Raw genomic sequence first — 14,396 nt, forward strand, 5'->3', positions numbered from 1 at the left:
TATTTATCACTCGTGTGTATCAGTAAATATAATCTGGTTACCGTATTAAAGGAGACCAGAATTAATGAACAAAATATATACTTAGTTCTATATAGTATAATAATCTTTATAACTATCTTCACTAACACCTTCACTACAGGGCCGCCACTTTCAATCCTAACACCAGATGATTTTATTCAGCTCATAAGGGAACCCATACACAAGGGTTTAAAGAAAGGGGGTAAAGGAAGAGACAGACTGACAGACAGACTTATACCGGCAGTCTGACTGACAGAGAGACGAACAAACAGACGGGAGAGCTTCCAACATGGGCAGTTATCGTCAGCCGTGGAGGCAGGCGGGTCCCCCTCCTGTCTAAGAGTCGATCGACACTGAATTTCCATTAGCAATATTATCTCCACAAACTAAATAGAAAGTCGTTATCGCATTTACCTGTGTTCGTTCAGCCTAGTTTTTTTTGTGTGTGTGTGTGTGTGTGTGTGTGTGTGTGTGTGTGTGATTCACGTCTAAGTAAATGAAACATACAGTATAGACCAAACTCCTCATAACTCGTTTACAAAATTCTGAAAAAAAAACTTATCTATTAATTAAAGTCAACATTCAAATACATTTCCACGAAGTAACAGACATCAGAGCTACAATTAACTCACCAGTGCTCATCATCTTGGTCTCACCCGGTACAAGTTAAGGTATCTGGGGAGTGAGTAAGGTTGAGAAGTGTATCATTTTCCGGAACGTTGGCAAGGACGGTAGTGGTGGCGTGAGTCATATTGAGACCTGTTCGTAATGTTACTATACATATACTGTTCCCGAAAATACCCTCACTAATTATCATCGCCCGCCAGAGGTTTATTACTGACACACTCCCACTCTTAACCCTTCAGTGACAGGAAATATCTTGCTTCAGTATGAACGTCGGTAACCTTCCCCTGCTATATAGTGGTAATTCACAGGTAATATTATATAATTAACTAAAATCTTAATAGTTTATGATATTAAATGAAGCAGAAATCTACGCAATTTACGCTATTCTCAAGTCGCGGTTTCCACAAACTTGGCATCGTGGGCGGTGACACTCGTGCTCTCGGTGCCACATGTGAGTCCCAGGTTGGCACTCCTACTTCTCTCGCACTTCACCTCCCTCTTCTCCCCCCTCCTCATCCCCGTTCCTACCCCCCTCCACCACGTCTTGGCTACGGATGGTGTGTTCAGGGCATCTCTCCCCTATGTCTTGGCTTACCCACTGTCTGCTCGAGGCACCAACCAGTGTACTATCAGCAGTGGCGGGGCTGTGACACACCCTCTGGCCACAAGGTGTCATTGGGTTGCATATATTATCACGTGTTATTACTCGGAAGTTTCATACCCCTGTGAGAAGTGAGGTTACCTAGTGCTGTCTACCTGTTGTATTAAGGTTAGTATCCTCGTGACTCTTCCCTTACCGATGTTAGTGTGATAATACAGTTAGTGAAACAACAATTACTGTCATCCTTGCTTAAGAAGACATGCTGTACTACTTAAGAGATATGGGATAATATGCACGTATTTGTTGGAATAAAAATGCAATGGTAGAAATTAATAATGCATTTATTAACACTATATTCCAAAAATCACTTCATTTGTGAAAGAAAAGAGTAATAATAGATGCCTACATAAAGTTACAATATTAATTTACACAAGTGATAGCTTAGGTCTTATCACACGCGCTGTATCGTTTAATGTCTGGATTTATTGTTTTTAATTCCAGAGGCTCGTCTAATCTTTACTTTTTGTTGTTATATCTGACTTACCGAGAGTGGACTTGGGTGGGGCATGCGTGTTGCCTCAGGTTAGTAGACGGGAGTTAAGACTGAATGTTGGGAAAGGAACAGTCGCTATTGTAGGAAGTGGGCTTAATAAATGATCCTCATAGCTTAACTTATTATTATTCGAAGACTTAAAGTAACGCGGAAATAACCAGACTTGTTAGTTCCTGCCTGAAGGATCTACACTTAGTCGAGACACAGAAGAGATGGTCCCTGGATGTGTTTCTGGGCTCTCATGCTGGAGTCTCTTGGGTTAGTTTACTTCCATACCAGAGTACGTGACAACACTATCCTACCGACTCACTCACGTACAGCTTCAATAATGACATAATAGAGTTGAGAATTGCACCTGTGTCTTAAAAAACTTCAAGTATACTCTCAATATGGGGCACTTTATTTTATGTGTGTGTGAATCTCGTCTCTGTTAGTTTGGAAGGTGTGGTTCAGTGGACAGCAGAATGAATCGGTCAACTGTGATTATCTGTGATTATTTCAGTATACAGATTTTGACAACAGCTAACATGATATTCTTTGTGACCTCTTGACACGATCTCTGACTCAGTGTGACCAAAATATGCGGATACCTCGACGTCAACAAGTACGATCAGCTGTGTAAAAATTTGAGTAAATTCGGTTCATAAAGTGGACACTAATGTGGTAACAGACAAACTTTAGGGTAATGAATCTGACCTTTGATGACCTTGACCTTAATCTTTGACGAAGTTTTACTAAAAGTCACCAGTGCTTACCTGATTAACTTGGAGGTTCTGTCTAGTAACCGATCAATAAACAGACAATTCCACTCAAAAATAGACCATATATTTAGTTCAATATTTTTTTTCGTCAAATACCAAAGGAAAACCATAACTCGGACGCACCAATAACTTATGGTTTCATACATTGCAAGTGGAGGGACGTGGCTGTGGAGATTAACCTTGATTTACTCAGTAGTCTCTCGTTATTCCATCTGTCACAGTGTCTCTCAACCAGTTTCGAAAACAAAAATAAAAACGCTATATTCTCGACATATTATCAAAGCCATTCATTCAGTTTATATATTATCCAGGCATAAATACTTCCTTTTTTTTTTTAGTTAGTTACAAGGTAGATTTTTTAAAAGACAACACACTTGCTACGAAGAATTTTAAATCGAATCTATTTTCTAATCATTAAGTGGACTGTGAACATTTCTTGTAACTGGTACACGTTTCTCACTCGGCTTTACGTAAGTACTTCAGAGGATTATCTACCGTGGTGTACTGGTTAGAGGGTACGGCTGTGTCGATATGTGCTACATATTTTGTTCTTGTACTTTGTAATGGCACGTGGAGGTGATGCCCGGGAGGTGATGATGCCCAGGAGGTGAAGCCCAGGAGTTGATGCCCAGGAGGTGATGCCCAGGACTCGATACCCAGGACTCGATACCCAGGAGTTACTTGTGTGAGATGATACCGACTGTCCCTGGAAATTCACCAGAAATGACGCCCACCAAAGCCAGTCTAATACTTCACCAGAGAAGACGCCATCAGCACCCGTGAACAAGAAGCGATGCGAGCCAGTGCGCCAGTATGCCAAGCTCGGGGTCGGCAAACCTCTAATATGTCAACCAAGGCGACGCCGGGACTTCATCGGAGCAGATGCCAAGAAGTAATGCTAGTATAATGCTCATCAAAGCGAACGAAAGACATAATGGACTGTAGCTAATTATATTACAGAAACACTTCACACTACACTGGCCATACTGGTCCGGCTGGTCCACACAATCGGCACCAACTACAGTATACCGTTAACAGGAAGCTTCAACTGTATGTGAGAGACTTACGTAAGAGCAACAGTCAGCGTTGGTCAATTCAGTTAACGGCAACAGATTGAATTCCGTTTAAGTGGCATAGGACTTTCATTATTGCGCGAATTTATCCAAGAACGAAACTCTGTTGTGAAAGTGGCGTAAATCTCCTGTGAAATGACAGGTTTTACGTCCAGTTTTGTGAATTATTTGTTTTGCCTTATCATTTGTTGTTAATATACAGAAGATGTTAAGTAATACTGGAAATTTATATATTATGATGTACTTGAGTCTTAGCTGTGAGTTCTGATTATCTGACAACGAAATATAAGCTCATATATATACAAAAGTGACTATTGATTGACTTAGAAACTTAGTGTAATTTAGCTGTTAACACCACTACATCTACCACCATCACCACCCCTACCACCTCCACCACCCCTACCACCTCCACCACCCCTTCACCCACCACCACTACTACATCTACCACCACCACCACTACCACCCCTACCACCACCACCCCAACCACCCCTACCACCACCACTACATCTACCACCACCACATCTACCACCACCACCACTACCACCCCTACCACTACCACCCCTACCACCACCACCCCTTCACCCACCACCACTACTACATCAACTACTACCAACTGCTAACATCTGGCCCTAACAACCACCGACTAATAGCACCATTATAAGCTGACTCAACGATAACAAACCATTGTGAAGGAACTACACCACACTCCTCCTCGCCCACCAACTGTCTACTTAAGTGATTAACTACAACAAGGATAAATGGCCTCGTTAAGAAAGCTGCTTTAATACTCGAGGTTTATTACTCATTCTTAATTTCTATACAAAGGTTATTTGTCTTACTCTTAAAAGTATATATACTTTTTGTCATATTTTTAGTTATATTTCCATTGTTATCGTTACTGTTATATAGTTTAGCTATCGTAATGGTGTGTATATTTTAAGAGTGAATAGATGCCTTCCCTCGTTATTTGTTTATCAGTATTTCTATTACATTCGCTCTCTAGCTATCTTAACGTAACCACCTAACCCATGACAGTGACTATCTGACCCATGACTGGCTGGCTATCTGACCCATGAATGACCAAATGATCATCTAACGCTTGACCCTGACCACCTAATCCACGGCAGTGATTACCTGGCCCATGACAGGGACCATCTAACCCATGACAGTGACCACTTAACCCATGACAGTGACAACCTAACCCCTTTACAGTGATCACTTAACCCATGACAGTGACAACCTAACCCCTTTACAGTGATCACTTAACCCATGCCACGACCTCTTGATCTCCAACCATGATTGAGTTAAACATTTTCTCTGACGGTGAAATATCATGTTACCCGGTAAAAATCCGTGGAGACTCATCTTTGTATACAACCTTTCTTGCATTTTCTATCCAATTTTTCGTTTCCTGTGTAATTCAAACGAAACAGCGCTCGTAATTTGTTCACTTGAATTTAAAACACCAGCAGAATGGAAAGGCTAACGTGAGAAAAAAAAAGATTACGAGAAAATATAAATAATGGTAGAAAAAAGATCTTTGACGAAACACAACACCACTTTCTTATACATCCTCAACACGACCCGGAAAGTGACAAGAGGTAAAGACAATAAAACCCTCGCTTAGGTATTCCGGATAGAAAGAGAGAGACAACGAGAGAGGAGGAGGAGGAGGAAGAAGAAGGAGAGGGAGGAGGAGGAGGAGGAGGAGAAGGAGGAGATAGAATAACGAAATTACAAAAAGATATATATAAATTAATCCCATTATATACTTTACCTGACGCAGGAATTTCACTGTAATATGCATCAAATATGAACCTTCTCCTTGTTATTGATTAGACCACAACAAGAAACAACTGTATTACTGAATTATCTCTAAAAGTTCATTAACACGTATTTATTATTTTCAATTAACAGACAAACAGCCATACAGATATGTCATACTAAAATTAGGCTTATAATGCGGACCACAAAAATGACACAATCCCAGATGAAAGTCTCTCCCTCCTCCCCACTGTAAAAAGAAAAAACAAACAATATTGAACGAAAAAGATCCAAAGTTAATGTAATAATTAGAAAAACGAAATTGATGTAAAACAACGACAAAATCACGACCACATCCACGACTATACCTGAAGACGACGGGGGAGGGGGACCATACTCACCACCACCACCACATGAAGAACGACCCTCCACTGATCTCTGACTAAAGTGCCTCAGATATAGCCTTGACATGACCTCCTACTCCGTCTCCCATTCACACCAAACCTTCGTCAATGGTCTTCGTTATCAACACACTGGCCTCCACCCTATTAACCCACTACTGAAGCTCTCACCGAGGGATTTCCTACCATAAAATCTTTTTCACGAGTAGCATTAGATGGTAGAGGAAGAGGGTCACAGCAGTAGGGAGAGAGTCACAGCAGTAGGGAGAGAGTCACAGCAGTAGGGAGAGAGTCACAGCAGTAGGGAGAGAGTCACAGCAGTAGGGAGAGAGAGTCACAGCAGTAGGGAGAGAGAGTCACAGCAGTAGGGAGAGAGTCACAGCAGTAGGGAGAGAGAGTCACAGCAGTAGGGAGAGAGAGTCACAGCAGTAGGGAGAGAGGGTCACAGCAGTAGGTAGAGGGTCACAGCAGTGAGGGAGAGGGTCAGCAGTAGGAGGAGAGGGTCACAGCAGGAGGGAGAGGGGTCACAGCAGTAGGGAGAGAGTCACAGCAGGAGGGAGGGCACACAGGGCAGGGAGAGGGTCACAGCAGGAGGGAGAGAGTCACAGCAGTAGGAGGGTCACAGCAGAGAGAGTCCACAGTAGGGGAGAGGCAGCAGTAGGGAGAGAGTCACAGAGGGGAGAGGGTCACAGCAGTAGGGAGAGACACAGCAGTAGGGAGGGGCACAGCAGTAGGTAGGGGTCACAGCAGTAGGGAGAGAGTCACAGGGAGAGGTCAGTAGGGAGGGGGTCAGCAGTAGTAGGGGGAGAGGGTCACAGCAGTAGGGAGAGAGTCACAGCAGTGGGAGAGGTCACAGTAGTAGGAGAGAGTCACAGCAGTAGGGAGAGGGGTCAGAGTCACAGCAGTAGGGAGGGGTCACAGCAGTAGAGGGAGAGGGGGTCAGCAGTAGGGAAAGGGTCACAGCAGTAGGGAGAGGGTCACAGCAGTAGGGAGAGGGTCAGCAGGGGGGGGTCACAGCAGTATTAGGGAAGGTCACAGCAGTAGGGAGAGGGTCACAGCAGGAGAGGGAGGCAGTAGGGAGAGAGTCACAGCAGTAGGGAGAGGGTCACAGCAGGGGAGAGAGTCACAGCAAGGGAGAGGGGTCACAGCAGTAGGGAGAGGGTCAGCAGGAGAGGAGAGGGTCACAGCAGGGAGGGTCACAGCAGAGGGAGGGGGTCAGCAGTAGGGAAAGTCACAGCAGGGTCAGAGGGTCACAGCAGTAGGGTCACAGCAGAGGAGGGGTCTGCAGTAGGGAGGGTGGCAGGAGGGAGGAGGGTCACACAGTAGGGAGGGGGTCACAGCAGTAGGGAGGGTCAGCACAGCAGTAGGGAGAGGGTCACAGCAGAGCAGGTAGGGGGAGGGTCACAGCAGTAGGGAGAGTAGGGAGGGGTCACAGCAGCAGGAGGGAGGGTCACAGCAGTAGGGAGAGGGTCACAGCAGTAGGGAGAGGTCCACAGCAGTAGGGAGAGGGTCACAGCAGTAGGGAGAGGGTCACAGCAGTGAGGGGAGGAGGGCCGCAGCAGAGGGCCCAGCAGTCACAGCAGGGAGAGGGGCACAGCAGTAGGGAGAGGGTCACAGCAGGGAGGGGTCACGGCAGTAGGGAGAGGGTCACAGTAGGAGAGGTCACAGCAGTAGGGAGGGGTCACAGCAGTAGGGGGAGGGTCACAGAGGGTCACAGCAGGAGAGGCAGTAGGGAGAGGGTCACATCAGTAGGGAGAGTAAACATCACAATTTGTTGAATATTTTGGTAGTCGTTTGTTTTGCGTTTCGTAGATTTTTATTCCCGAATCTCCTCCACTATTAAAAAAATCCTTCAGTTTAATAAGAAACTCTTACATATATGCTAACCCCCCCATCCATTCCTTTCATCGTCAGTATTGGTTTTAGGTCGTTCAGGGTCTCTCCGTTATGGCCTGAGGGTATTCTTGTTCTTGATACTCGGTAGATGTATAGTAGACGCTGCCGTTAACATCTCATTCAGTATCCTCAGGCACTTGGTAGGTAAACAGGTTGGGTTTTATTGTGCTATAAACGTGAGTGGGAATGTGTGTTTGGTTTGTGTGTGTGTGTGTTTGTGTATATATGAGTTTGTGTGTTTGTGTATTATATGAGTGTGTGTGTGTGTTTGTGGGGTTACTGAAGACAAACGCCCCTTCCCACCCATTATGGCTCTACAAATAGGATAAACAAGAAAACAATCACGACTTCACTTCCTGTTTGCACACACCCGTCCTTTGTTTGCATACCAGCCAACAGCATATCTGATTTCCGTGTAAAGTTACTGCTGGTGGCTTTGATCCTGATAGGAAATGGAAGCTTCGAGGCATTACAACCCAACGGGGGAGAAAAAAAATAGGATTTGACTCGAATCGTATTTAGTGGACATTGGAAATAGGGAACGAGGGTTAGGTAAAGAGGATATGGAGGGCGTTGGGTTAAGAAAGTGGAAAACATAAGAGACAAAATTTAAGAGACACTGAAATAAACTGAATGTAATTAGATGCAAACGGAACGCAGTGAGTATGGAACCAAGCGGTAATAGGAATGCTAATTAGAACTCAGTGGACATAATAATTGCTACGTACACTGGATATCAAAGTCTGTTAACAGCAGAAAGAAATACAAAAAAGTTGTTGATGGATGCAATACTTAGTGTACATGGCAGTTCATCCTAACCAATTTATTTAGCTTTTCAAAGTTCCCATTATCTGAATTCTAAGCATTAAAGTTTTCAGTCTTTTAAAACAAATATAAAATTAATGTATTTGTATTCACCCTTATACCTGTCTTGGTTTATTGTGTTTCACTCGTGTTTGTTGATAATGATGTGAATTTATGCCATTAATGATAGATTGTATTTATTTTATCTCAGAGAACTTTTTGATGTCAAATTTCACCTCCAGGAAAATGCGATTCTGTGTTATGTTCTTGACTCTTAATTCCACTCAGGTTTTGGATACTCTGTAAGTGGAAGTTTTACTCCCTTTTAGTTTTAGATGTGTCATATTGACGAATTTCTAAGGCCCATTAAGCAACAGAACAATGTCTTAAGGGTGAATAACTTAAAGAAACCTCGCCTCACCTCAAAGGTCTCTTACCCTCAACAATATAGGTTTTGTGCCTCATTCCGCTCCAATTCAGCTTCTAATCCCTGAGATAACAGAAGGAATTCGGGTCACAAACGTCAGCCACAGACCATAAAATGGGATTTCAGAATTCAATCCTCCACATATGGTCTATGAACTCTCGGTAAGTGACCAGTGAGATCTTAAACCATTTAAGAAAATGGATGCGGAAGAGGTTGTGTGTTGACAGGACTAATGATTCTATCTAAGTAGGAATTTGGGCAGAATCTTTCATGCCTTGAAAACCACAACTGTAGTTAGATTTTAGTTATGCAGTAACCGATGTGGAAGATCTCCTTAATAATGATCCTGGCTGAAGAATTGGTCTGGTGTTCCTGATTGGGTCACCCCACATAGGCCAAGGAGGAAGCTTTTACTGTGTGTGTGTGTGTGTGTGTTCAGGCATGGGTGGCAGTAATAAAGAATAATTGGAGTATCTGAGGCGATAATAGTTTTTGAAGTAATAATGATGAGCGTTGTATCGTATAATAATAATGATGGTAATATTTGTCACATTTACAATGATAATAACTGTATCATCATACAGGGTCTGATGAGATATGTGATGTGTAAAAATATACATTTCTTTGGTATTGTATAAGAACAAAAGAAAATAAGGAGTCTGCAAGAGGCCGGTTGTCCCGCGCATGGCAGCTCCTGTCGAGAGCCACCGCCACCACCCTCCATCATCCACGAACCTATCCAGCCTCCTTCCGAAATCCCCCAGCGCTCCAGCACCCACCACAAAGTTGCCAAACCTGCTCCACTCGTCCACCACCCCACCCGTGAACCAGTTCCTTCCCATCTCCCTCCCAAACCCAAACTCATCCAACTCAAATCCACTGCTCCGAGTCCCATCCTGCTCGGACACCATAAGAACCCCATCTATATCCCCTTCATTGTGGATGTAAGAATTTATTGCATTAAAATAAATATATTTCGTATAAAAATTATTGTTGCGTATGTAGGCAGGTCTTTGTCTCTTCAGATACAGGCGACTTGGTATTAATTAACTATTTATGAGATCGTAATTATATTGATTATGGTAGTCTGAGATAATGGTGGTATTAGTGAAATCTTAAATAATAATAGTAGTGACTTTGGTATTGTAAATAGTAAAAAGGTGAACTGTGCGTTATCAATTTATCATAAACATAATAACAACAATAGTGTTTTGGGTAGCTGACACATCAATAGTAAACATGACACGTGTTGATGGAAGGCATAACGTTAGTGAGTAGTGCAGTGTAAGTCGTGGTGCCCTCTAGCAACAATGAGATTGATAACGCTATTGTTAAGAGAGAGAGAGAGAGAGAGCTTATGAAAGAGTTACAAAGAAGGAGGAGGAGGCGGAGGTACACGCTGGTTATATTAATGGTCTGTCTGTGAGTAATGAAGTGACGGTGGTGCTCAAGGCCTTCCATAACTCCTCACACACACACACACACACCATTAACACGGAAGAAAAATATCCTATGACACAAACACGGGAACAAGAGGAACCGAATAAATGTATATCAAGACACGTGAAAGAATTATATACTTGGACAAAAATATTACAAACAACTAAGTATCTTAACATCATATAAGGAAATACTTCTCAGTCTTGATCTAGAAGAAAAAATATGAATTGTATTTGAAACATAGTGAATAATATTGGCATATAACTTAGGTTATGACGACAAATATTAGAGCTTAACATATACACGGGAAAAAATGTTGGACTGCAATAAACATCAAAGTTTCGAGTAAAGTGTTGCAAGTAACATAAACACGGGGGAAGGTTGTGCATTAGAGAGACACAGGTACACAATAATAAACGTCATGCGGGTGTACTGTAGAGTAACTCAAAAAAACTACCTGTACTCGGGGTGATCGATGAATTTCAGAATGAACACTACGACTCCTGTTGTCTCGGTAGGGTTGTCATAATCGTTCGTCCGTTGTGTTATATTGTCTCAACATAATTTTATCTAGATAGTTTTTGACTGACTGAACATACAAAGGACATTGAACAGCGAAAGTATATGTCATAAGTAACAATTCTTTCATATAATACAGTATGTTATGCTAAATAGGGATATATACCAACAAGGATATATGTGATGATGACTAAGGATATATATATATAGTTTTTTTTTTTTGGTTCGTAAATCTTTCGTGTATTTGGCCTCGGTTATAACATTTAGGTGATTGACTATATTTCTCACCCTTGACTGTTCATAAATCAGCTACCCACGAGTATAGACTGCTTCCCATTTATTACATGTCCACTTTTTAAATGGTTTTACGTACTGTGTCCACCCACTCACCCCGCTACCCTGACCCATTACCCTCCCACCCCGCTACCCCGACCCATTACCCACTCACCCCGCTACCCCGACCCACTCACCCCGCTACCCCGACCCATCACCCACTCACCCCGCTAGCCGGACGTCAACACAGCTTATTATAGATGTAACCTAATAATAATAAAGGAACAGCCTGATGATATAAACAAAATAATACCACGCTAAGAGACGTAATGTATGTGTGTTTGGAGAGAGTGATGTGACTGCTGGGTGGTGTGGATGGTGTGGTTAAGTGGATAGTGTGGTTAATAGATGGTGTAGTTGGTTGGTGATGGGTGGTGTGGTTGATGGGTGGTGTGGTTGATGGTGGTGTGAGTGATGGGTGGTGAGAGTGATGGGTGGTGTGGTTGATGGGTGGTGTGATCGCTCAATGATGTGGCTCCCGGAGATATGGTTGCATGGCGAGACAGAGTTATGTAATAGCTTCCAACCGCCCACACTACCGCCCATACTCCCGCCCATACTCCCGCCCACACTAGAGGTTTGATAATCAACTACAAACACCCCGAGAATATATTGAATGGAGCAAGAAAGGTGGAGACGAGAGAGAGGAAGGAGGGGAGGAGACAGAGTTGACAGGGAGGAGGGGAGATGGCAGGGGGGGGGGAGAGGAAGAGATATGACAAGGAGACAGAGAGATGACAGAGGAGACGGGGAGGAGGGGAGATAACAGGGAGATAGATAGGAGAAGAGAACAACAGGTCGACAGACGAGAACTGACAGGGAGGTTAAGAGACAGCTAAAGAAAGAAAGGATAAAAGAAAGACAGAACGAGATAAAAACGAAGAATAACAGACACAAAAGAGACACACAGACAAACAGAAAGGACAAGATATGAGAGAGAATAACATAAAACAAACAAACAATAAGATAAACACCGAGAAGGAGACATAAACAAAATGATGGATAAAACGAACAAATACTTAAGAAAATGACAATAATTAATGAAGACAGTAATGTGTTAAGAGCTGAGGCAATAAGGGCGAGAGAGAGAGAGAGAGGGGGTACTCAGTTAGACAAACAACGAGTTATAAGACCCAGGTGGGATGACTCGTCTCCTGTTGTCTGGTGCAAAAATATAATCACTTGAAGATTAATTGTCGAGGAGGTTAAAAAGTGCAGTGGGTGAAGTGTGTCAGTAGGTGGTGGTGAGGCATGGGTCACCTATGTACACACACACACACACACACACACACACTCTATCACCTACATCGTGCACAGTACAACATCAACACCATGTATACCACCCATACCATACCATTTACATCATGTACACCGCACCACTTACACCGTGTACACTATAATACTTACACAAGAACAATCATTATTTGAAAGTCGTTTCGTGTGTTCAAAAACTCTTATGTAAACAATAAACATCTTGTAGTGTACAAAAGTGTCGCACATTGAGAGGAATTATTATAACATCAGCTCCGTGAGGTACACACCTGTCTGGTCGTGTTAGTATAGGCATTAAATACAGTGCGGTGTACCTGTGGTATATCTTGACGCAACCTCAAGATAATAACATTTTCCCGTCTTGGTGGCCAACACGTGTACCAAGTGCTCTTAAATGGTGACGAAAATTGTAGGAATGGTTAAGCGCTTCACCTTCCCTCTCGGGCGGACGAACGGATGCTTAGACAAAGGATCAGCTTTATATATGTGGGATAATTAAGGTATAAGATTATTTCTGGTGCTCGGTCCAAGATTTAACATCACTTTTTTACCTGAGTGACAATTTTAAATGGAAATACGTGTCAACACAGCGGTCCCGTCATATTTCTGTCAAGATATTTTCAGTGTTGCATAAGTTTTCACATAAAGTGTAGAAAAAATAAGACGGGAGGCTGGTGTTTCAACCTTGGGTCGTAAATAAGGTAAAATTAGTATCACCTTTGTCTGGTGTGAAGTTGTGTGGGTGTTGTGCTCTGGCTGGTGGGAGAGGCGGACATAGAGAGAGGCGTGAGTTGCCAAAACACGATATTACGCTGACGAGCTCATCAACTTTTTTGTCCATTTTCTATGATAATTTAAAAATATCTTACTCGGGACTCTTGTGTTTCCTTGAAAGCTGCCATCACCAACTGTTCTGATACAACCTGGTACCACAACCGTTGGCCTTCAACATAATACTCAGAAAAATGACAACAAGATCTGTTTGAGAATTAACGACTCGAGCTAAGACTTGTATAGTGGAGACAGCCGGCATGGATCCCATACCCACGTACTACATAACCTTTACCTTCAACAATTAGTTATCTACGGCTGGCCACACAACACTATAGTTACCTATGGCGGGCCATACAACACTATAGTTACCTATGGCGGGCCACACAACACAACACTATAGTTACCTATGGCGGACCACACAACACTCTAGTTACCTATGGCGGGCCACACAACACTATAGTTACCTATGGCGGGCCACACAACACTATAGTTACCTATGGCGGACCACACAACACAACACTATAGTTACCTATGGCGGACCACACAACACTCTAGTTACCTATGGCGGGCCACACAACACTATAGTTACCTATGGCGGACCACACAACACTCTAGTTACCTATGGCGGGCCACACAACACAACACTATAGTTACCTATGGCGACCACACAACACTCTAGTTACCTTGGCGGGCCACACAACACTATAGTTACAACACTATAGTTACCTATGGCGGGCCACAACACTATAGTTACCGTGCTCTAGTTACCTATACACTATAGTTACTCTATGGCGGGCCACACAACACTATAGTTACCTATGGCGGACCACACAACACAACACTATAGTTACCTATGGCGACCACACAACACTTAGTTACCTATGGCGGGCCACACAACACAACACTATAGTTACCTATGGCGGACCACACAACACTCTAGTTACCGGCGGACCACACAACACTCTAGTTACCTATGGCGGGCCACACAACACTCTAGTTACCTATGGCGGGCCACACAACACAACACTATAGTTACTATGGCGGGCCACACAACACTATAGTTACTCTATGGCGGGCCCAACACAACACTATAGTTACCTAATACACAACACTATAGTTACCTATGGCGGACC

At 43.2% G+C, this 14,396-nt stretch overlaps 1 protein-coding gene across 5 annotated transcripts in view; it reads left to right on the forward strand.

Moving 5' to 3' along the window:
- Positions 1-1,257: 1,257 nt before the first annotated feature.
- The window catches only part of LOC121875974 (TWiK family of potassium channels protein 7-like), an 84,179-nt gene continuing 71,040 nt past the window's right edge, over positions 1,258-14,396 (forward strand). For 4 of the 5 annotated variants that reach the window (XM_042380805.1, XM_042380806.1, XM_042380802.1 and 1 more), the window contains exon 1: positions 1,259-1,414. The gene's annotated coding sequence lies outside the window, so the exon portion shown is untranslated. Of the gene's footprint in view, positions 1,415-14,396 lie in introns of all 5 variants that reach the window. The other variant, XM_042380808.1, reaches the window with a different exon arrangement.

Source organism: Homarus americanus, unplaced genomic scaffold (genome assembly GCF_018991925.1).
Source record: "Homarus americanus isolate GMGI-L3 unplaced genomic scaffold, GMGI_Hamer_2.0 scaffold42818, whole genome shotgun sequence".
NCBI classification, from domain to species: Eukaryota; Metazoa; Arthropoda; class Malacostraca; order Decapoda; family Nephropidae; genus Homarus; species Homarus americanus.